Source organism: Macadamia integrifolia, chromosome 8 (genome assembly GCF_013358625.1).
Source record: "Macadamia integrifolia cultivar HAES 741 chromosome 8, SCU_Mint_v3, whole genome shotgun sequence".
NCBI lineage: Eukaryota > Viridiplantae > Streptophyta > Magnoliopsida > Proteales > Proteaceae > Macadamia > Macadamia integrifolia.
This window is the reverse complement of record NC_056564.1, coordinates 10,355,864-10,380,028: the sequence shown is the minus strand read 5'-3', so window position 1 is coordinate 10,380,028 and position 24,165 is coordinate 10,355,864. Positions and strand designations below refer to the sequence as shown.

General features: G+C 44.4%; 1 pseudogene; it reads left to right on the top strand.

Annotated features, from left to right (window-relative positions):
* The window catches only part of LOC122086700, a 29,240-nt pseudogene that overhangs the window by 3,842 nt on the left and 1,233 nt on the right, over positions 1 to 24,165 (top strand).

Genomic DNA, 24,165 nt, shown 5'->3' with positions numbered 1-24,165 from the left:
CAGAAGGTTGATTCTTACCTGATGATATAGAGAGTACATCTCCATCATCTCCATCTGAACTGTCAGCCATGCTAGCTTCCTCAGATGCCTTATCTACACCTTTCTTCTTTAAGTCTGCCTTCCTCTTCAAGCATTCTCTCTTCAGATGACCTTCCTTCTTGCAATAGTAACAAGAGACCTTGGTCTTTTTCCCTTTTGATTTCGATCGACTCTTCCCAAATCCCTTCTGATTTGATCTCCCTCTTTCTATGTCCTTGTCACCTCCGAAAAGACCTTCTCCTTGAGATTTCGTACTACTGGCCTTCTTCCTTGTATCATTGGACATGAGAGCAACTGCGACTTCATCCATCTCAAGGGTCTCCTTCCCTTACAAGAGAGTCGTTACTAGGTGATCATATGATTCTAGGAGTGACGATAGCAACAGTAACGCCTTGTCTTCATCCTCGATCTAAACCTCCAGGTTTGCAAGTTTACTTACGATTTGATTGAACATGTTAAGATGCTCTAATAGATCCGTACCTTCCTCCATCTGTAGAGAATATAATTCCTTCTTCACGAACAACTTGTTCGTTAAGGACTTTGTCATGCAGATGCTTTCAAGTTTCGCCCATAACTGCGATGCAGATTCGATACCCACAACATATTGTAGGGCATCATCAGAAAGATTTAATCGAATAGCACTTACCGCCTTTTCCTCCATCTCTTTCCAATCTTCGTCAGTAATTTTTGCAGGTTTCTTCGACTTCCCCAACAACGTTTTCGCCAAACCCTGCTGTATCAGAAGATCCTTCATCCTTTGACACCAGAAGGTGAAATTGTTCTTCCCATTAAACCTCTCGATGTCATACTTGACATTCGATCCCTTCCCTGCCATCGTGATAATAAACCCTAGAAAACGGAAACCTAGAGCTCTGATACCAATTTGTAGAAACGCAACCCTAAAACGATGTAGAAGATAATGGAAAAACAAAACAAACAATGCACACTGATTTTACGAGGTTCGGCAAGGTTTCCTACGTCCCTGGTGAGATGAGATCCTGCTTCACTATCAATGGAGAATAGGGTTACAGCGCTCGTCCTCACACCTTTCAGTATTGCTTGCATTACAGAGAAAGAAACCCTCGCTACAAATATATAGAGAAAAAACCCTAATCCGGATTAAACTACAATTGCCACCCTAATCCAGATTAAACTACAATTGCCACCTTAATCCGGATTAAACTACAATTGCCCTCAAATAAAAAATTCGAGCGGGGGGCTGCGCCCCCCTACACCCCCTGCTATGAAGGGGGGCCTCCTGTCCCCCTTGCAACCCCCACGGCCCGCTAACCGGCTAGCGGGACCGTCGTCCTGGCTGTCTAGGTGCTGCACCAGTACTCTCTGGATTAAACTGCGACGGAATACAAGACATCATACACCAACAGCATGTGGTTCGTATCATGGAGTCATTGCGAACACCTTCGATGACCTTGAACACTCGGCATTGACAACATTTGGTCAAGATTTTCCAATCCCAGAGTTCACTATAGAACCTTTTCATAAACTCTTTCCAGCTTCTTCCAGTAGCTTATTGTCCCAAGACTGAAGCTGCATGGCTTGGCTAGATACGCAACCACCTAAGTCTGTGATCTACGTTAGCTTCGGCAGCATAGCCAGCATGGATGAGGTTGAATTTGTGGAGATGGTCTGGGGGCTAGCCAACAGCAAGTGCCCCTTCTTGTCGGTGGTTCTATCCGGGTCGGTCCATGGCTCAGAAGGGGTTGAGCCATTGTTGTCACACCCCGTTCGCACTGAACCGGAGCGGTGACCGAGTTAACACCGGTTAACCCAAACCTGCCAGGATCATCAGATACTGTATTCCACCACAGCATACACACACTAACATCAATTCATCAGATCAGCGGAAGACTAAGTTTTACCTGTAATAATTCCCATATACCTGATACCCAAATGGCGATACCATAATTATATACATTTGGGCCCAAAGGCATGATATATATACACAAAAAGAATAAAGTTTGAATATCAATTATATACAGGAAATTATCAAAAACATCAGAGTACGCAGCCCGGCATCGGTATCAAGGCTGGAGCTCAACTCGGCCTCAGAACCGCTGCCCCGCAACACAGCTCTCACACGCGCAGTCTACGCCGTGCTCAAACTCATCAGGGGTCCACCAGTCCTCATCAGGAAACTCGACTGCGGGACCCACCCCAAGCTCCTCAGATGCATGACCTGCAAAATCATCTAAAAAGGGGTGTACACGTGGAATGAGCTCACTAGCTCAGTAAGTAGAGAGGTGGACCACACACAACAGTCCACACATCACAACACATCATATGCACTACATGCCATGCAAGTCATTTTAAATCACATACACCTAATCAACATTACTAAGTCTTTGGTTTTAGTGCTACTACAACCACAGTGCGCGTATACTCCGGGTACGAGCCACGAACTCCCTCCCGCGATACGCCCATAGGGCTGTTGGAGAAGGCCCACCGTGAGTACTCGGAAAAATAAAGACAATACCGTCCACCGGCTCTCAACAGAAATGTAAATAAATTAAATAACAGTGCTGACTCCAGCAATTTAAAAGCAGTACGATTGGCCCTCTTGAAATACCACCGGGGTTGCCGACTGTCCTACATGACTCGCCGGGCGTAATGCCTAACCGCCACAGTGTCCGACAACCGCGACCCCTGCTTCCCCCCAAATGGCAACCCAACACCTCAACCCCTGTTGGGAAGGGTCGTAGCACGGGATGGTGAGAATCCTAATACCGCATGCTCCTATATGCAGTACGACTGCATAGTGCCTCCGTGTCCCATACCACGGGCCACCAATGCATTCGTTTCCAAGCCGACCACGGCATCTAATCTATCAATGCATTATGCAACATGATGTCCACATTCAACATATAACATCTCATTTAATTTGCAATTGAAAGTAAACATAGCATATATGCACATCAATGAGTGGAATGACTAATCTATATAGCATATTCATGATGACATGACTAAATTAGATATAGTTATATGAATGCCAAACAAATGCCTTGAAACAAGGCCAAACGTCCTCTCTCCACTTACCTGTAGCGTATAAGGATTCCCGCTCGGTACGGGTGAGATCCGGAGCGAATCGGGAAGGCTTTGGTGAACCTAACCAAATTGAGCGGGGTTAGTACTTCACCAATTTAGAATCAAAATTAATGAAATCCGACGTCAAAATCGTGTTTAGAACGTCGAAAGAAGGTCCCACGTCCGATTTGGGCTCAATCGGACCTAAGAATCAAATTCTGTCAACTCGGGTGGGTGGTCTACCCACCGGTCCAACCCGCCGGTTTGGGACCTACCCACCGGTAGGACCCGCCGGTCCTACCCGCCGGTTTGGCCAGGGACCCCCTGGTCCTCTCGGATGGGTGTCTCAGGCGGGTAGGGACCCACCGGTTGTACCCGCCGGTTTTGGCGGAAAAATCCCAGTTTCTTCTCATCTTCCTCCATTCCTTGGGGATCCAAATAGGGCTTTTCCCAACCCATTCTTCACACCTTTAGAGTCCTATGGGATGGTTCTAGCTTAGATCTAAGTTAGATTCGAGTGAGGGGAACCATCTTACCTTCTTTGCTCAAGAATGACTCCAAACACTTCAAAACACTTCCAACTCACAATGCTCCTTCTATCTTGTCAATAACTCTTCAAATCCTTCAAGATCAACACAATAATCATCTATTAAACCTTAGATTCAACATTTCAAAGGGTGTTTACAAGATCTTGAGAAACCATACACGAATCAAGGGTTTAAAGCGTGGGTATGGTTAATGTTCATAAAACCCAGCTTTTCTTACCTCCAACTGTAGATCTCGAGTTGAAGATTACTCTTCCGGCACCGGAATGGCGAGATCGAGCTCCGGCGCCGCTGAAATCTTCCCTTTCTTCCTCTTCCTTTCTTCTTCCCTTTCTTTTTCTCTCTCCTCTGTACTTTTCTCCCAAACGTACGGGGGAAATAAAAGGAAAAGAAGGAAATCATAAGGTCTTATATACTATTCCTAATTAAGTGAATAGTGTCGGATGGGTCACTCAGGTGGGTGGGGTACCCACCGGTCCTACCCATCCGAGAGTCAAAACTTGGGATTTTGACCGGGCTCTGACCTCGGCTCGGACCCTACCCCAAGCATACAATGTAGCATACGTACATAATCTTAAAATACGGATATAATACCTGTTCTATCCGTACATAGCCTTATGGTGAGTGCACGTACACGGTTTGGGTACTCCTGTCTCTTCTGGCACTGGCTCTGACTTGTCGGGCCAGCCGGTGTTTAAGGTCACCCGTGCCATCATAGCCCATAAGGAACCCGCTCTAACATCCTCTGGCTCGGTTCCTGCATGGTTCAACCGGTTCAACCGTGAAATCAGACCGGGTTTAAGAAGCGGGTTATTACATTACCCCCCCTTCTGAAAAATTTCGTCCTCGAAATTGCGTACCTGGTTGATCAAAAAGATGAGGGTACTTGGCTCGCATTTCTTCTTCTACCTCCCAAGATGCTTCTTCAAGTGAATGACCAGCCCATCGCACCTTTACATAGGAAATGGAGCGGTTGCGAAGGGTTTTCACCTTCCGGTCCAAAATTTCAGCTGGCTGTTCTGTGTAGGTCATATCAGCTTCTAGTTACTCTGGTTCCACGGGTAGTACATGAGATGGATCATGCACGTACTTCTTCAGCATGGATACATGGAATACATTGTGAACATCCCCAAGCGAAGGTGGCAGAGCAAGCATATAGGCTACTGAGCCAACCCGGGATAAGATCTCAAATGGTCCCATGTATCTTGGGCTCAACTTCCCCTTTCTGTGAAACCTTTGCAAACCTTTAGTAGGTGAGATCTTGAGAAATACCTTTTCTCCTGGCTGAAATTCAATCTCCTTCCTGCGGGTGTCTGCATAGCTCTTTTGACGGGACTGAGCTGCTTTAATCCGTTCTCTAATAACGTCGACTTTGTCACAAGTCATCTGGATCATCTCCGGTCCTAACATTCGACGTTCACCTACCTCATCCCAATACAAAGGAGTTCTGCATTTTCTGCCATATAACGCTTCGTATGGAGCCATCCCAATTGTAGCTTGGTAACTATTATTATATGCAAACTCCATAAGAGGTATATATTCTTCCCAGCTGCCACTCATCTCTATTGCACATGCCCTGAGCATGTCTTCTAATATCTGTATGGTTCGCTCCGACTGACCGTCCGTCTGTGGGTGAAAAGCTGTACTCAAATTTAGCTGCGATCCCAAGGCACGCTGTAAGCTTTTCCAGAATCTGGAAGTGAACCTTGGGTCCCTATCTGAAACAATGCTCACTGGCACTCCATGTAAACGCACTATGTTGTCCATGTAAAGTTGTGCTAGCTTGGCCATGGAGAACTTGGTCTTGATAGGAATGAAGTGAGCAGTCTTGGTAAGTCGATCCACGATCACCCATATCGCATCCATTCCCCTGGGTGTACTTGGTAGTCCGGTGACGAAGTCCATTGTAATCCTTTCCCACTTCCATTCTGGTACTGGGAGTGGCTGAAGGGTACCATAAGGTCGATGCCTCTCAGCTTTCACTTTCTGGCAGGTAAGACAAGTCGCCACATACAAAGCTATGGTGACTTTCATGCTTGGCCACCAGTAACTTTGTTTGAGGTCTTTGTACATTTTGGTACTTCCTGGGTGAAGTGAGTACTCGGAGCTATGTGCTTCTCTTACTATCTTATCTTGTATATCCAAATCATCGGGTACACACAATCTGTCTCGAAACATCAATGCCCCATCACTGGCTAAAGTAAAATCTGGGTCGTTCATTGTTTGGTCTTGAACCTTAACTCTGATCCGCTGCAATTCAGGATCCAAAGGTTGCTTCATTATCACCTCTTGCCTAATTGCCGGATGCACCTGTAGAGCCGACAAGGATACCGTCAACCATTTAGGGTTTTCTGGTTGAGGTTCAAGCTCTAAGGTTGCCCCTTCATACAAGAGGGTTTCGTCCATTAGCATCGCCTCTTGCACAAGTGGTGAGCTGACTGCTAAGTATGAGAGCGACACAGTCTGTGTCTTCCGACTCAATGCATCTGCCACTACATTAGCCTTGCCGGGATGATACTGAATATCGCAGTCATAATCCTTCATGAGTTCAAGCCATCTTCTCTGTCTCATGTTCAAATCCTTCTGGGTGAAGAAGTATTTCAGGCTTTTGTGGTCACTGTATATCTCACACTTCTCCCCATACAAATAATGTCGCTAGATCTTAAGGGCAAAAATGACTGCGGCTAGTTCCAAGTCATGAGTGGGGTAATTCTTCTCATATTCCTTTAGTTGTCGGGATGCATACGCTATTACCTTCCCACGTTGCATGAGAACACAACCCAAACCAACTTTGGAAGCATCGGTATAGACTGTCATTCCACCTGTGCCCTCAGGAATAGTCAGCACAGGGGCAGTCACCAACCTTTCTTTCAATTCCTGGAAGCTCTTCTCACATTCCTCTGCCCAGTCGAATTTCACACCCTTTATAGTCAACTTGGTCATTGGTGCTGAGATCCGAGCAAAATTCTCGATGAAACGCCGGTAGTATCCAGCCAAACCCAAGAAGCTTCTAATTTCAGTAACATTCTTGGGGCTTTCCCATTCCACTATTGCTTTCACCTTAGCAGGATCTACCTCGATTCCAGCTTTAGACACTACGTGCCCCAGGAATCCAACTTGTTCAAGCCAGAATTCACAGCTGTACTTGGCAAACAACTGTTGATCTCTCAATCTCTGTAATACCATTCTCAAGTGTTGAGTGTGCTCCTCCTCGGTCTTGGAGTAGATCAAGATATCGTCAATAAAAACAATTACCCATTTGTCGAGCACATCCTGAAATACTCGATTCATTAGATCCATAAATGCTGCCGGTGCATTGGTTAACCCGAAGGACAACACCAGGAACTCATAATGGCCGTATCGAGTCCTAAATGCCGTTTTGGGTATATCACTACTCTTTATCTTGAGCTGATAATAGCCGGACCGAAGATCTATCTTCGAAAATACCCTGGCTCCTTGCAACTGATCAAATAAATCATCAATGCGTGGCAATGGATACCGGTTCTTAATAGTTAGCTTATTTAACTCCCGGTAATCTATGCACATACGCAAACTACCATCCTTTTTCTTGACAAACAGCACCGGGGCACCCCAAGGTGAAACACTTGGGCGAATAAACCCCTTTTCCAATAGTTCTTGCAATTGCATCTGCAACTCCTTCAATTCAGCTGGTGCCATCCTATATGGAGCCTTAGATACTGGAGCCGCTCCAGGAGTCAAGTCTATGGCAAACTCCAACTCCCTATCAGGTGGTAAATGCATCAGATCATCTGGGAAAACATCAGGAAACTCTTTAACCACCTTTACTTCTTCTAGAGGTGTAACTCTTGCATCAACATCGAGTACCGAGGCTATGAAACCCTGACATCCACTTTCTAGCAACTTTACCGCTTGGAGAGCGGAGACAAGGACCTTCCTCACCCTTTTCATTGTATCTGCTCGGTATACCCACTCTTTCCCTTCGTCATCTGTTACCTTAATCAGCCTTTCCGCACAGATCACATTAGCTTGATGAGTCGACAACCAATCCATCCCCAATATAACATCAAAATTCTGCATATTGAATTTAATAAGTTGTGCATCAAAGTTCTTCCCACTAATCTCCACTGGGCACGGCCCATACACTTCCTTCAACTGTGCAATTTTACCAGTAGGCATACTAACAATCATTCCATGGTCTAGGATCCTGGGTGACATCCCAAGTTTCCCTACAAATCTCTTAGATGCGAATGAATGAGTAGCTCCTGAATCAAATAAAACATAGGCTGGTATGCCCGATATGGGTAGGATACCTAGTATAACAATGTATATAATTTCAGCAGGTCATCAATATGAATCATAATGAACTTCTTAATTTAAAATGTACCTGCTACAACTTCTGTACTAGCCTCAGCTTCCTCGGCTGATAAGGCATACATCCTTCCCTGCGGTTGATTGCCTCGAGGTAAGGGAGGTCGGTAAGCAGAGGGCTGGCTGGAGGGCAAGGCTGGTTGGGCCCGACAGTCTTTCGCATAATGCCCATAGGAATGGCAGTTGAAGCAACGAATCTGAGACGTCGGAACTGGAGCGGGGCCCCTCTGCACTTGACCCAGCTGCAGATGGAGGTCGAGGTGGCCTTGGAGCTGTAGGTGCCACACTAGTGTTCGGGCGAAAAGAGGTAGAACCCGAACCACCAACTGGCTTAGGAGGGTAGCCAGATGGCCTATAGGGCTGCCTATACATAGGCCCAGAACTGTATGATCCGCGGTAAGCCTTGGAGGAATTCCCCGCATCTGGGAATGGATTCGTTCTCTTCCACAGTCCAGGAGTGAGGGACTGTTCACCCTTCTGCTTATCTTCCATTGTTTTGGCCTTCTGTACAATCTGGCCATATTCGGTCAAATCCAAGACTTCAAGCACAGACCCAATAGATGCTTTTAGGCCTTTTAGGAATCTTGCTGCCTTCTCTTCAGCTGTTCGCATATGCCTTGGGGCAAAATGGAACAAACTTTCGAATTGTTGCTGATACTCAAGGACAGTCTTACCTCCTTGAGTTAAGGCCATGAACTCAGTCTCCTTTCGGTCTCTGAAACTGCGCAGATAGTGGTTGTCCAAGAACAACTCCTTGAACTGCTCCCAAGTAGGTTCTGGATGAGCAGCCATCAATATAGGCTTGGAGGCTTGCCACCAAGAATTTGCCTCTTTCTTGAGTTGCAACCCAGCACAGATAAGTTTCTGGGCATCTGTGCACTCAAGCACCTCAAATATCTTCTCCAATTCTTGGATCCATTGATCCGGTTCTAGAGGATCACTCCCCACCTTAGAGAATACCGGTGGTAAGTTCCTTTTGAACGACTCCACTACCCTTGACGTATTACTCGTCGCCGGGAAGTTAGGAGCATAGACAGGATAGTAGGGGTATGGAGGAATCCCATGCTGAGGAACACCGAATGGTGGGATTGGAGGTGTACCCACCACTTGTGGTCCCGTTCCCGACCCTACAGGTGGGTCCTGCGGAGTGAGTACCCAGGGAGGTTGACCCGGTTGAGAAAAATCCAACTGTTGCTGGATGGCAGTCATAAATGCTTGCTGTTGCTGAAGCATTTGCTGTTGGAAAGCTTGTTGCGACTGCTGAATTATTGTAGCAACATCTCCCGGTGTAATGACCGGAGGAGGGTCCGGAAGTGTAGTCATAGGTGGGTTCCCATGTGCCCCACCCTGACCAAGGGTCTCTTGAGGTAGTGGAGGTGAGGTGTGCCCCACAGAACGGGACCCCTTAGGATTTTGTGGTCGACCGACCCGACGAGGACCCCGCGAGGTACCTTGGGCATTACTACAGGATCTAGTACGTACCATCGTATCCCTGTACCTGGAACACATCACACACCATATTGATTAAACACCATAGAATTGATTTCGGCACACAATCATATGCCATTACATGAGGTGTTGTAGTGTATGATAGCCTGTAAATAATCCTAGTTCAATTCCACGATACAGGCAAGGTCCACAGCATACATGCCAATGGTCCCACTTGACCATAGCATACTAATCATAGGAATACATCCAATAGTGAAAATCAATGTAATCATTCTAGGAGGAGAGAAGGGAAACAAGAAGAGAAGGAAATTTTCAAAATTCTACCCAACTGCCATAACCGGTGGGATGAACCGGCGGGTAGGAGCCCGCCGGTTATACCCGCCGGTCTTCACTGCCCTAACCGGTGGGTGGCACCGGCGGGTAGGAGCCCGCCGGTTATACCCGCCGATCTTGCCCGAGTTAAAACACGAACAGGGCCAATAGGGCCCTGTTCTGTCTTGTCTCTTTCCCCAGCTCCTTTCTCTCTCTTCCTTTCTCTTTTGGCCGATCTTGGAGGTCTTCTTGGCGCTTCTACTCGCGAGTTCACTCACCCACTCGGCACTCTTAGAGGAGATTCAACTCATCTTCATTCAAGTAAGTTCCTCTTCTTCTCTTTTTTTTTTCCAGAATTTCCATTTGGGTGAAATGCATGAATAGGGTTTACTTTCTAGGTTTCTTTTCCCTATTTTTCACCATAGAATAGTCTTTCCATGTGTTCATGATGGTTCTACTGTAGTCATTCGTAGTTTATAGGAATTTGTTTCTTCATTTGAAGAAAACCCCATTTTGTGCCCTAGGTTTCCAAATTTGGGGATTTCTTACATTGTTGATCCTTTTCTCCAATTGATGATTCCCTTGTGATGCATTTCACTCGTTTTGTGCTTGATATGCTTTAGATTTCATGAATCATCCTTTGTGCTTGAATCTCCATGTATTTCCATGAAAATCCCTATTTTTGCATTGGTTTTCCTTGATTTTCATCCATACATGTACTCATGGAACTCCATAATCTATTTGGGGTATGCTCTTGCATTTCCATCATCCCACTACTATGGCATTTCGTTCTAGGCCTAGGGTTTCAAGCTATTCTCCATTATGTTCAAATTTGCACAATGGACTTGAATTTCCTCCTTCTATCTATGCTTATTGCTTTTGCTGTCATCCTGCTGTTTTGGCGTGTTTTTATGCGTCGTCAACTACCGTGCGTCATGTCATAAGTTTCCTGTCTTTCCTAGATTGTCGTCGTTCCGTTTTGCATAAATTGGGTTTTGGGTTCCCCTTTTTAATGCTGCTGTCTCTTTCTTGCTGTACTAATCCCTACTTTTCTTATTGCCAGGATGTCGTCACGCACCGGCAAAGGACCATCTTCCTCTGGCGTTCGACGCAAGACCACCGCTTCTAAGCGGAAGAGTGCGGAGACCAGCTCTTCAGCTCCTCGCACAGGGAGACCTGCACCTGCTCAGTCTGACCCTACAGACTATGATGAGGAGCACTTCCTCAGTGCCGAGGCCGCAGCCAACTGGCCCAACTTCCTGAAGGGGTCAGTGTTGATGGAGAAGACCGTGGTAGTAGAGGACTTCCACAAGGCCAGGCTTCAGGAGAGGTTCTCAGCATTGGGCTGGGACTCTATTCTTCAGGTGGACCGACCATGCTACGAGCAGCTCGTTCATCGGTTCTACTGTAACTTGGAGGTGTCGTATCCATACGGGGAGTTCACCATCAGCAGCTTGGTGAAGGGAGTGGATATCCAGCTGACGGTAGGCACCTTGGCCAGTATATTGGGTATATCCGCGGCGGGACACCGATACTACAGTCCCCCCAGGGGTAGGCCTCAGGGACCGTTCATGAGCATGGAGACACCAGACTTCATCTACGAGACCATCTGTGGCAGCAGCAGTCGTCCGGAGTCCGAGACATCCTTCTATCCTGAGGTTCGTCTATTTGCCCGGTTGATCCAGTTCAACCTGCTCCCCAGAGGAGGTCATTGGAACCAGGTGGGTTTCATGGCGGCTTTCATTGCCTTTTGTATCTTCACGGCCGCAGAGGGAGGCGGCGAGCACTTGTGCCTTCCCTATATCATTCTCAGAACGATGGAGCACCACACTTCCCACCCAGAGGATGGAGGACTCCCTTACGGCAGGATCCTCACTAGGATCTTCGAGTTCTTCGGAGTGGATCTGAGCGGTGAGGAGGGGAAGACTCCGGCTGATAGGTTTGGCTGGAGAAATCTCTTGAAGATGGGTCTTCAGACCCTCATGGATTCACCTCCTAGATCAAGAACTCAGAGAGGTAGGGGTAGGAGGGCTGCCCCTATGGAGGATGTCCTCATGGAGGAGGAGTCCAGTGAGGAGGATGAGGACTACGTTCCTCAGGACGAGGAGGAGGATCTGATGGGAGGTGGCATCCCTGAGAAGGTGCCTCAGGAGTCGAGAGGTCCTGGTCCTAGTTCTTCCAGAGCTACAGCCCCACCATCTGGAGCCCCACCACCTGGGAGTGGTGCCTACGACTACGAGGGCCAGACAGCCTCCATGCGGGCCTTGCAGGATGGCCAGGTTCAGATACTGAGGCGGCTGGACGAGATTGTCTCCAGGCAGGCCACCTTGGAGGAGTCCTTCCTTAGGCTGGGTCAGGACTTGGACACCAGGGCCAACGCTATCTCAGCAGACTATGGCCGGCTTCGGAGGGAGGTACGACTGGTGAACGCGAGGTTCGATTATTACGATCACCGCTTCGACGTCAACTCCAGGCCTCCGGCGAACGTGGTGATCATCGATGATGATGACGACGACCAGTGAGGGCTTGGCTTCCCCACCCAGCTGTTCATCCATTTTCTCTTTTTGTAAACATTGTATGTTTATTCACTTGTTCTCACTTCCTTGTATTTGCAATGTAACTGGATTCATTTGTGGAATAAAATATCTTTGGATAGTGGATTATTTTGTGGGGTTTTCATATGTGGAGTGTTTGTGTGATTTTGTTGTGATGTGATTGATTTTTATTTTTTTTTCTATCTGTGCTCTTTGTTATATTATTATCTGTTGTTTATCAGGTTTTGTGTAAAACTTTTGGAAATCCCATTTTACGCCGTTACGCTGCCGAAATTTCGTCGAAATAGTACTTTATAGGTTATAGTTCCAATCTAATTACCTTTTATCTACACTCACGCATGCCATGAATGCAACTTATAACATAACCTCATTTTATACTTTCTTTCTTTGACTTTTAATCTTTAAGCTTTTATCTTTACCCAACCCCATTTTCCTATTATAGAGTCTACGGGATTCTAATGGTATGCTGTGAGTGGAGCAAAGCATCACGCTCTGATACCACCGTTTGTCACACCCCGTTCACCCTGGACCGGAGCGGTGACCGAGTTAACACCGGTTAACCCAAACCTGCCAGGATCATCAGATACTGTATTCCACCACAGCATACACACACTAACATCAATTCATCAGCTCAGCGGAAGACTAAGTTTTACCTGTAAAATAATTCCCATATACTTGATACCCAAATGGTGATACAATAATTATATACATTTGGGCCCGAAGGCATGATATATACACAAAAAGAATAAAGTTCAAATATCAAGTATATACAAGAATTCATCAAAAATCATCAGAGTACACAGCTCGGCTCGGTATCAAGGCTGGAGCTCAGCTCGGCATCAAGGGTTGTGCCCAGCTCGGCATCACATAGAAGAGCTCAGCTCGGCCTCGGTGGTGGAGCTCAGCACGGTCTCCAAGGGGGAGCTCAGCTCGGCCTCAGAACTGCTGTCCCGCAGCACAGCTCTCACATGCGCAGTCTACACCGTGCTCAAACTCCTCAGGGGTCCACCAGTCCTCTTCAGGAAACTCGACTGTGGGACCCGCCCCATGCTCCTCAGATGCATGACCTGCAAAATCATCTAAAAAGGGGGTGTACACGTGGAATGAGCTCACTAGCTCAGTAAGTAGAGAGGTGGACCTCACACAACAGTCCACACATCACAACACATCATATGCACTACATGCCATGCAATTCATTTTAAATCACATACACCTAATCAACATTACTAAGTCTTTGGTTTTAGTGCTACTACAACCACAGTGCGCGTATACACCGAGTACGAGCCGCGAACTCCCTCCCGCGATACGTCCATAGGGCTATTGGAGAAGGCCCACCGTGAGTACTCGAAAAAATAAAGACAATGCCGTCCACCGGCTCTCAACAGAAATGTAAATAAATGAAATAACAGTGCTGACTCCAGCAATTTAAAAGCATTACGATTGGCCCTCTTGAAATACCACCGGGGTTGCCGACTGTCCTACATGACTCGCCGGGCGTAATGCCTAACCGCCACAGTGTCCGACAACCGCGACCCCTGCTTCCCCCCAAATGGCAACCCAACACCTTAACCCCTGTTGGGAAGGGTCGTAGCACGGGATGGTGAGAATCCTAATACCGCATGCTCCTATATGACAGTACGACTGCATAGTGCCTCCGTGTCCCATACCACGGGCCACCAATGCATTCGTTTCCAAGCCGACAACGGCATCTAGTCTATCAATGCATTATGCACCATGATGTCCACATTCAACATATAAACATCTCATTCAATTGGCATTTGAAAAGTAAACATAGCATATATGCACATCAATGAGTGGAATGACTAATCTATATAGCATATTCATGATGACATGACTAGATTAGATATGGTTATATGAATGCCAAACAAATGCCTTGAAACAAGGCCAAACGTCCTCTCTCCACTTACCTGTTGCGTACAAGGACTCCCGTTCGGTACGGGTGAGATCCGGAGCGAATCGGGTAGGATTTGGTGAACCTAACATAATTGAGCGGGGTTAGTACTTCACCATTTTAGAATCAAAATTAATGAAATCCGATGTCAAAATCGTGTTTAGAACGTCGAAAGAAGGTCACACGTCCGATTTGGGTTCGATCGGACCTACGGATCACCTTCGGGGCCAAACAGGTGGGTAAGACAGGTGGGCTGTCTACCCGCCGGTTATACCCACCGGTTATAACCGGCGGGTAGGTACCCACCGGTTATACCCGCCGGTTGTACCCGCCGGTTTGGCCAGGGACCTCTGCCTTCTCAGGTGGGTACTCTCAGGCGGGTAGGTACCCGCCGGTTGTACCCACCGGTTTTGGCGGGAATGACTCTGTCTCTTCTCCATTTTCTCCATCCTTTGGGGAATCAAATGGGGCTTTCCCCCACCCATTCTTCACACCTTTGAAGTCCTATAGGATGGTTCTAACCTAGATCTAGGTTAGATTCAAGTGAGGGAAACCATCTTACCTTCTTTGCCCAAAAATGACTTCAAACCCTTCAAATCACTTCCAACTCACAATGCTTCTTCTACCTTGTCAATATCTCTTCAAATCCTTCAAGATCAACACATAAATCATCTATTAAACCTTAGATTCATCATTTCAAAGGGTATTTACAAGATCTCAAGAAACCATACTCGAATCAAGGGTTTAAAGCTTGGGTATGGTGAACGTTCGTAAAACCCAACTTTTCTTACCTCCAACTGTAGATCTAGAGTTGAAGATTACTCTCCCGGCACCGGAATGGCAAGATCTAGCTTCGGCGCCACTGAAATCCTTCCTTTCTTCCTCTTCCTTTCTTCTTCCCTTTCTTTTCTCTCTCCTCTTTACTTTTCTCACCAAACGTACGAGGGTAATAAATGGAAAGAAAAGAAATCATAAAGCCTTATATACTATTCCTACTTAAGTGAATAGTGTTGGATGGGTCACTCAGGTGGGTGGGTGTACCCACCTGTTATACCCACCTGAGAGCCAAGACTTGGGATTTTGACCGGGTTCGGACCTCGGCTCGAACCCCACCCCAGGCATACGATGTAGCATACGTATATACCTTAAAATACGGATATAATACCTGTTTTATCCGTACATAGCCTTATGGTAGGTGCACGTACACGGTTTGGGCACTCCCGTCTCTTCTGGCACTGGCTCGGACTTGTCGGGCCAGCCGGTGTTTAAGGTCACCCGTGCCATCATAGCCCATAAGGAGCCCGCTCTAATATCCTCTGGCTCGGTTCCTGCATGGTTAAACCGGTTAAATCGCGAAATCAGACCGGGTTTAAGAAGCGGGGTATTACAATAGCATGGAGACCTGAATGGGTTCTTAGGACCAGGATCGTGACTATCCTATAGCTCAGCAACCGTAGGGGTTCTCTGGGTCGGGACTGTAGCTATCGGATGGGATTATTCACTAGGGATTTGCAATGACTGAAGGCGTACTTCGGACCGGCACATGTAGGCTCCTGACTCGCAACTAGCATATATCATTGGAAGACTGAAGGGAGTTCTCCGGACCAGTGAACCAGGGATATCCCCTATGTTGCAGCAGCACTAATACTCATTTTGGACTTAGAAATTACTACTTAGGATCGTTTATTAATAACCGAATCATATCATTGCATTCATCTAATTTCATTATTGTTGTTGTGGTGAGCATTTATACTTATTTTTATTTCTTTTATTGTTGCGGATGCATGTGTGTGTGTGTACCCCTCACTGGGCTTCGTGGAAGCTCCCCCATTTGTTAAACCCTCTTTTGATGGTGGAATCAGTGCAGAGGCAAGCTTGGGACTTCGGTGGCAATGGTAAGGCTTGTGTCTGCGAGACACCGTGTTAATGGACATCACTTCTTTATTTTCAGTTATTTATCCTTATGTATTTATAATCTTGTAATACCTGAGATCAGAATTCAAATGAATTTTGATACATGGTAATTATTGTTGTTTTATGATTATCCTTGTTGGCAACTCGGCCACGTGGTGATGATGATGTGGTCAGTTTGGGTGACGTGGATGAAAATGATGACATAACAGTGTCTAGTGTCATCGATGAGATAACAGAACTCCTTGGTATACATGGAATGGTTTGATACATCCTTAGTATGTGGTGCGGGTTTCTGGGTCAAAACTGGTAAAATTGGCCTATTTATGATCAGAGATATTTTTGGCAGTGAAAATGATATTTTTGGAAGATCGTTTCTTCATAAAAAATATAGATTGTAATTTATCTAGTCCAGTGCATCTAATTTTGTCACATTCCGATACCGTATGAAAAAGTTACGGAATTTATGGTAGTCGAGAGCAGTTTCAACATTGAAGATGAATTTTTTAAAGGAAGTGTTCTACATGTAACAATACGAAAAAAATCCAATCTTTCCAACGGTTCTAATTTCATCACGTTCCGATTCCTTATGAGAAAGATACGTCATTAAAAAATTCTAGGGGAATTTTTGTCTTTTTATATGGATGAGTCAGATGATTGAGTCTTCTAAAAAGTTGTAGAGCATCCAGTTATGATTCCAACACACTTTGTTTCATCTCAATCGGATATCGTATGAAAACGTTTTAAGTATTTTCGTAAAGCTGGTTCGAAAATCCAAACCGAAAATCCATCAGTTGCTCTCGGTGTTGGGTGGATTTTTTGGAATTTATTTTTGAAATTTGAAGGACTTTTTGTAATTTCAAGATTCTAAAGGTCTGAGTTGCGGGGGGTCTTTAAGCACTGAAATATATGGAGGCAGGGGCTTGATTGTAATAAAGGGGAGTAAAGGGAAGTGAAATGGATGGTCCAGATTCGACCACGTAGGCTTGATGCTCATCCAAAGGTTGCTGAGATTTTACGCTGACATGGACGAGATAGATGCTTGTGCGTAGGATTTGATTGGTTAGGTGCATAATCCTTGATGCACTGGCGCTACACCTTATCAAGGTATGTTGTGGTGTTTCGCACGTGCATAGAAGGTATAAAAAAGGATTCCGATCTTAAGGATCTCATAAGATCTGATTAAAGCCATCATAGAGGATTCGGATCCAACGGTCGATAAACCTTTTACATTTGTGAGTGGGAGACAAGCTTCTTTAAAATCCGAATAAGCAACCAATCAAAGATCGACAACAAAAAGTGCATGCTGATCGCTGACGTCAGCATGAAGTCATTAGTTGACTATCTTATTCAAATCTTGTGGTTGATATTTACTATCCATTATTTTAATCGGACGGTCTAAATTAAGAGATTCTCCTTGATGAGATCTACGGCCAGATTTGCGCCCCTGTTGCACACCGCCGGTGTAGCCTATGCCACTCATACGAAGATTCCATTTCAGGCTATCTCATTGCTCCAACTTCAAATGGTCATATCTCCCTCATTTTAACTTGGATTTGGGTGAACCAAGTTGCAGCTTCTTCATTTTTTCAAGCCCTACACCATGGAAACAAGAAAAATGAGTTTTGAGTGAAAAAAGGCTATAGTTTTGGTAGGATAAGCTTCCCCCTCCTTGTTGGTCCTTGAATGAATATGAATACTTGATGATAAATGTTCTTAGGCCATTAAAAGAGGTAAAAGAGGTGGTTAAGGTGTATTAATGATACATTAACTTAAAGCCAAAAAGGAAGAGAAGAAAGCAATGATGTGTTTGCTTTGAAGAGCAAGAAGCCAAGGAGAGAGAAGGTGTAAGCACCAAACTTGTCAATACAAGTTTTCAGTCATCTCAGGCAATCGGTTGTGAGATTCTCTAACCTTTGATTTACATTATATGCATGTATATATGTTAGGTTAGTTGTGGATGAACTGTAAGCATGCTAGCTAGTTGTGGATGTATATGCTAGGTAGAGCTTGACTGTAGGGCATTGATATAAGCCCAATTTAATTGTATTCTTTATTGAGTGCTTAGTGGTTGCTAAGCATTGGGAGTGGGTGCTCCTGTGTAGTGGGTGCTACACATTGTATCGGCACTGAGAGTGCCATCTCAGCTTCGGCTTGAGAAAATTGGGTGTGGGTGCTCTTGACTGTGGGTGCAGTCAAAAGTATTGTATTAAGTAGGTACGAAGCCTTTACAGGCACTACTCCGGGGATGTAGGTAAATTACCGAACCTCGTAAAAATCCTGTGTTGTGGGTGCTTGTGGTTTATATTTTATATTGAAGTGTATGGAATGTGGAATGGGTGTGCACACTTAGAAGTGCTTATGAGAGGCTGAGTATGCATACGACTGTGTGCGAACAGGGACAGGTATATCAGGTTTTTCTTGGTTAGATATCGGACAGATTTTTGGGGATCGAAATTGGACTCACTGATTCAACCCCCCTCTTAGTGACTGCCGGATTATAATAATTGGTATCAGAGTCGATACTCAGTGATAGTTTGATCAACAACTAAGTGATCCAAAGGTAGTGGCACTGACAGTATGGCAAGTGAATGCTATTCAAGACATGCACCAAAGTTTGATGGATCTGATTTTATCTTGTGGAAGAGGAGAATGCAGTCCTACCTAAGTTCACTAGGTTATGATGTTTGGGTATCAGTTTTGATTGGGTACAAGGAACCTGAAGGAGGTCCAGTTGACAATGAAGCTAAGAAGGCTTATTGTTACAATCAAAAGGTTGTGAATGCAATATTCTCAGCATTGGATAAGAGTGTGATGGCTAATGTAATGGATTGTGACTCGGCTAAGGATATCTGGGGAAGACTGAAGAGCATTTATGAAGGAGATGAAAAAATAAGGAATGCAAAGCTTCAGATCTTCAGAGGCCAGTTTGAAAGTCTACTAATGCAAGAGGGAGAGAATATTGACACCTATATGACCAGGGTAAATGAAGTGGTCAACTCTATTAGGGGTCTGGGAGCCAATCTAGAGGATTCAGTTGTTTGTCAAAAAATCTTGAGATCTTTGTTGCCCAAGTATGACTCCAAGGTGTCAGCTACTGAAAAGGCAAAGGATCTAGATACTATCACTCTTGGTCAAGTGCATGGCACTTTCACAGCTCTTGAAATGAGATGGAAAAAGGGCAAGTCCACTGACAAACAAGTTGCTTTCAAGGCAATGAAAAATTTAAAAATCAAAGAGAAGAAGAAGCAGTCTGTGGAGGATACTGATGAGAGTGAAGATAAAGTCATTTCACCAGAAAGTTGAAAAGGGGAACAACAAATATAAGGACAAGTTGCCTTTCAAATGCTTCAACTGTGGAAGGGTTGGACATTTTGCAGCCAAGTGTCCTAACCAAGGAAAAATAGAAAGTGATGAAGATGAAAGTGAAAAGAAAATTTATTACAAGGGAAAGAAGAAATTCTTCTCAAACAGATGCAAGAAAGGCAAGGATAAGAAGAAAAGTTTGGTTTCTAAGAAATGCAATGACATATCTGATGAAGATGATGAGGCTATGTTCATGGTCTCAATAGATATGGAAGAAAACAAAGAAGATTCTTCTAGTAAGGAAGATTTTATAGAAGAAGAAGAGGAACATGAAAAATCACATCTAGAGGTTGAACTCACAGTTGCCCTTAGAGAGCTTAAAAGAGAAAAGAAGAAAGTGAAAAAGGTCACTCAAAACCTTAAGGCCCAAGAACAAATAGTTCTTGAGTTGAGAGATCAAGCCAATAAGTCAAGGAAGACCTTAGATGATCTTGAGTATCAACTCTCACAGAAGACCATTGACTGCAACACTCTAGAGTTAGAGAAAGTGGCTTTGAATGCATAACTAGAGGATCAATATGAGATTCTTCCACAATTTGATGGTTATGCAGATGAGCTAGCTTTATTAAAGGCTAAGGTTGAAGACTATGGGAGAACTGAGATTGAGAGAGAAGACTTAGAAAATGAAGATGTTGAAGATGACTCTACTCCAAAAGAGCATCCTAGAAGTAAGAAGCTTAATGACATCATCAATGCTCAAAGATCAACTCACATCAAATTTGGGCTTGGATTTGTTGGGGAATTTTCCAAAAATACTAAGGCAAATGGTAAGGGAACAATACATAATCCTATCAAAGTCAATGACAGGAATGCTCAAAGAGGAAAGACACATGTTACTACTGCTGGCAATGTCAAGAGTGCAATACAAAAAGATAAAGTGCAGACTGGTCCAATCAGAAGAGGAAATCTATCTATATTCCATAAGACTAACCATGCTAGACAACCACAGTTGGTAAGGCCAAGCAGGAGAGCAAAGAGCTATGGATACAGTCAAGGTCTTCAACAAAGACCTAGAGCACTTGACAACTTCAGAGCTCCTTACAGATGGCAGATGGAACCTGTGATGCAGAGGCACACCTTTCAAGGTTATTGTTACAAATGCAACACATTTGGACACAAGATCTCAGATTGCAAGTTCAACAATGGTCCAAGGAGTTATGTGGATAGAAATTCTTTTGCACCCCTTATAGAGAAAACAGTTGAATGTTACAGTGCAACAACCTTGGACATATTGCAAGGAATTGTAGAACTGTGTTTCCCCCACAAAGACAAGAGAATAGAGGTAAACAGAGAGTTTTCAAAAACACAGAAGATGATGAGATGGAGAGACAGTTCTCAAGATAAAAACAAGCAAAAGAATCTCAATCTATCAAGAAAGTCTGGGTTCAGAGAGAGAGAGTAGAAGATGAAGAAGATACAACAGCATTTGTTATTCAGAGAGCTTTTAAGCCTCAAGGAGACTCTACTCCATGGATTCTTGATAGTAGTTGCTCAAGCCACATGATAGAAGATAAGGAAATGTTTGAACAATTATATGACTTTGAAGGTGGATCTGTGAAATTTGGCAACAACAATGGTGCCAGAATTACAGGGAAGGGGTCCATAAGTCTGAACTATGGGAAGGTGAAATCCCTTGATGTCTTGTATGTTGAAGGGCTCAAACACAGTCTTTTCAGCATCAGTAAAATTTGTGACAAAGGGCATGAAGTAACTTTCACTAGTAAAGGGTGTGAGATAAGAAGATCAAGCAGTGGAAAGGTTGTAGCTACTGGACAGAGAACTTCAGGGAACTTGTACACCTTGACAGAGTTAGAGAAAGATTCTTGCATGATCAGCATAGATGAGGAGACATGGTTGTGGCACAGAAGACTTGGGCATATCGGTTTTAAGAACCTTGCGAAGATTTCTTCGAAGAAGGCAGTGAGAGATATTCCTGAGTTAAAGAAGCTCTCCAATCCTATATGTGCATCTTATCAGAAGGGAAAGAAAACCAGAATCTCCTACAAGTCTAAGGAGTACTATTCCAGCTCTCCATTGCAGTTGATTCACACATACCTATGTGGTCCTATGAGGACACCTAGCACCTCAGGAGAGAGATACATCATGTTGTTTATTGATGATCATTCAAGAATGGTGTGGGTGATGTTCTTGAAACATAAGTCAGAGGCTTTAGAAAGATTTAAGATCTTTAAGAAGCAAGTTGAGAATCAGACAGGGAAGAAGATAAAGTGTTTGAGATCTGACAGAGAAGGTGAGTACAGTTGGGATGATTTTGAAGAATACTGCTATGAGCATGGTATCAAGAAACAAACTTCAACTCCAAGAACACCCCAACAGAATGGTGTTGCAGAGAGAAAGAATAGAACAGTGCAAGACATGGCTAGAACAATGTTGGCAGAGAATGACATGGGTAAAAAGTTCTAGAATGAGGTAGTTCTACCTGCTGTGTACATCCATAACAGATGTATTTTGAGACCACATGAAAGCAAGACTCCATATGAAATCTGGTTTAGAAGAAGGGCTACAGCAAAACACTTCAAGGTCTTTGGTAGCAAGTGTTACATCAAGAACACAACACAAGATTTGGGTAAGTTTGATGATAGGGCTGATTCAAGTAAGGCCTATAGATGCTACAATAACAGACTTGAAAAAATTGTAGAGAGTGCTGATGTCACAGTTGATGAAAAAAGGGATATTCCTTCAGGCTCAAGAAATGAACTTCCAGAATTTCAAGATCTTGATGATGAGAATGACCTAGTTGATAGTAGACCCAAAAGCAAAAATGAGATTGATGTTGAACAGGCTGAGGTAGATTTAGATGAGCAGATGAGACATAACAGAGTTGATCAACAGAAAACAGATGAGTTAATCATTGGTGACCCCACTGTAGGTGTTCAGACTAGAAGAATGAAGATCAACACCTACTCTCTTCTTTCGAAGATTGAACCAAAAACTGTTGATGAGGCAAGAATGATGAGAGTTGGATGAAGGCTATGAATAAAGAACTTGATTAGATAGAGAGGAATCACACTTGGGATCTAGTCCTTAGGCCAGTTGATAAGAATGTGATTGGTACTAAATGGGTTTTCAGAAACAAACTCAATGAAGATGGTCAAGTGGTGAGGAACAAAGCAAGACTTGTATACAAGAGGTATGCTCAAGTGGAAGGCATTGATTTTGAGGAAACTTTTGCTCCAGTGGTAAGACTTGAGGCTATCAGAATATTTTTGGCTTTGTCAGTGTACAAGGGGTTCAAGGTCTATCAGATGGATGTCAAATCAGCTTTTCTAAATGGAAACTTGGAAGAGGAGGTTTACGTAGAGCAACCTGATGGGTTTCAACTGAGTGAGGACCCCACTCTTGTGTGTAGATTGAAGAAGGCATTGTATGGTTTGAAACAAGTTCCAAGGGCATGGTACCCCAGATTGGACTCTTATTTGTGCAAGTTGGGTTTCAAGAAAGGCTTAGTGGACAGTAATCTCTACATCAAAACTGAAGAAATCAGTTAGCTTGTGGTGGTTGTGTATGTAGATGATATCATCTTTGGGGGTCACAAAAATAAATTATGCAAAGATTTTGCAATGAGGATGCAAGATGAGTTTGAGATGTCTATGTTGGGTGAACTATCATTCTTCTTGGGTTTGCATATCAGTCAGAAGAAGGAAGGTAACTTCATATCTCAGTCCAAGTATGTGAGGGAGATGTTGAAGAGATTCACCATGGAGGATTGCAAGCCAGTTAGTACACCTATGATGATTGGGTGTAAGTTGAGCAAGGAAGATGACTCTCCATCAGTTGACCACACCTCGTATAGGTGAATGATTGGTAGCCTATTATATCTGACAGCTAGTAGGCCTGGCATCTTACAAGCTGTGTGCATAGTAACCAGATTCCAAGTAGGACCAAAAGAGACACATGTGGCAGTAGTGAAGAGAATTTTCAGATATTTGAAAGGGACTAGTGAGTTTGGGTTATGGTATCCAAAAGTCAAGAGCTTTACTTTGTCAACTTTTTCAGATGCAGATTGGGCCGGATGTGTAGATGATAGGAAGAGCACCAGTGGTGGTGCATTCTATTTGGGGAGCAACTTAGTGGCATGGCATAGTAAGAAGCAAGAGTCAGTCTCTCTTTCAACTGCAGAGGTAGAATACATTGTAGCTACATCTTGTTGTACACAAGTATTGTGGATGAAGCAGATATTGAAGGATCTGAGTGTGGAGGTTGAGCAGGCAGTGCCACTATATTGTGACAATACTAGTGCTATCAATATCTCCAAGAACCCGGTGATGCATTCTAGAACGAAGCACATTGCTATCCGATATCATTTCTTAAGAAACAAGGTGCTGGAAGGTGAAATAAGGATGGAGTTTGTTCCCACAGTAGAGCAGGTGGCTGATATCTTCACTAAACCACTTCCCAAAGATCAGTTTGAGTTCCTTAGACAGAAGCTGGGAGTGGTGGTTCTTCCAAAGCACTAGTGGCATTGGGAGAGGGAAGCAAGTTGCTTGATGTTGCTACCCCCATATTAGACTCAGGGGGAGTCCATTGGTTCCACCCTTTGTACTTGTTGTCAAAGGGGGAGAGAGTTACTCATCGGAGCTTTGGAGTGTATTAGTGATGAGGTGGTTGCCAACAACTCTAAAGGGGGAGATTATTGTTTTATGGTTTTCATTATTGGCAACTC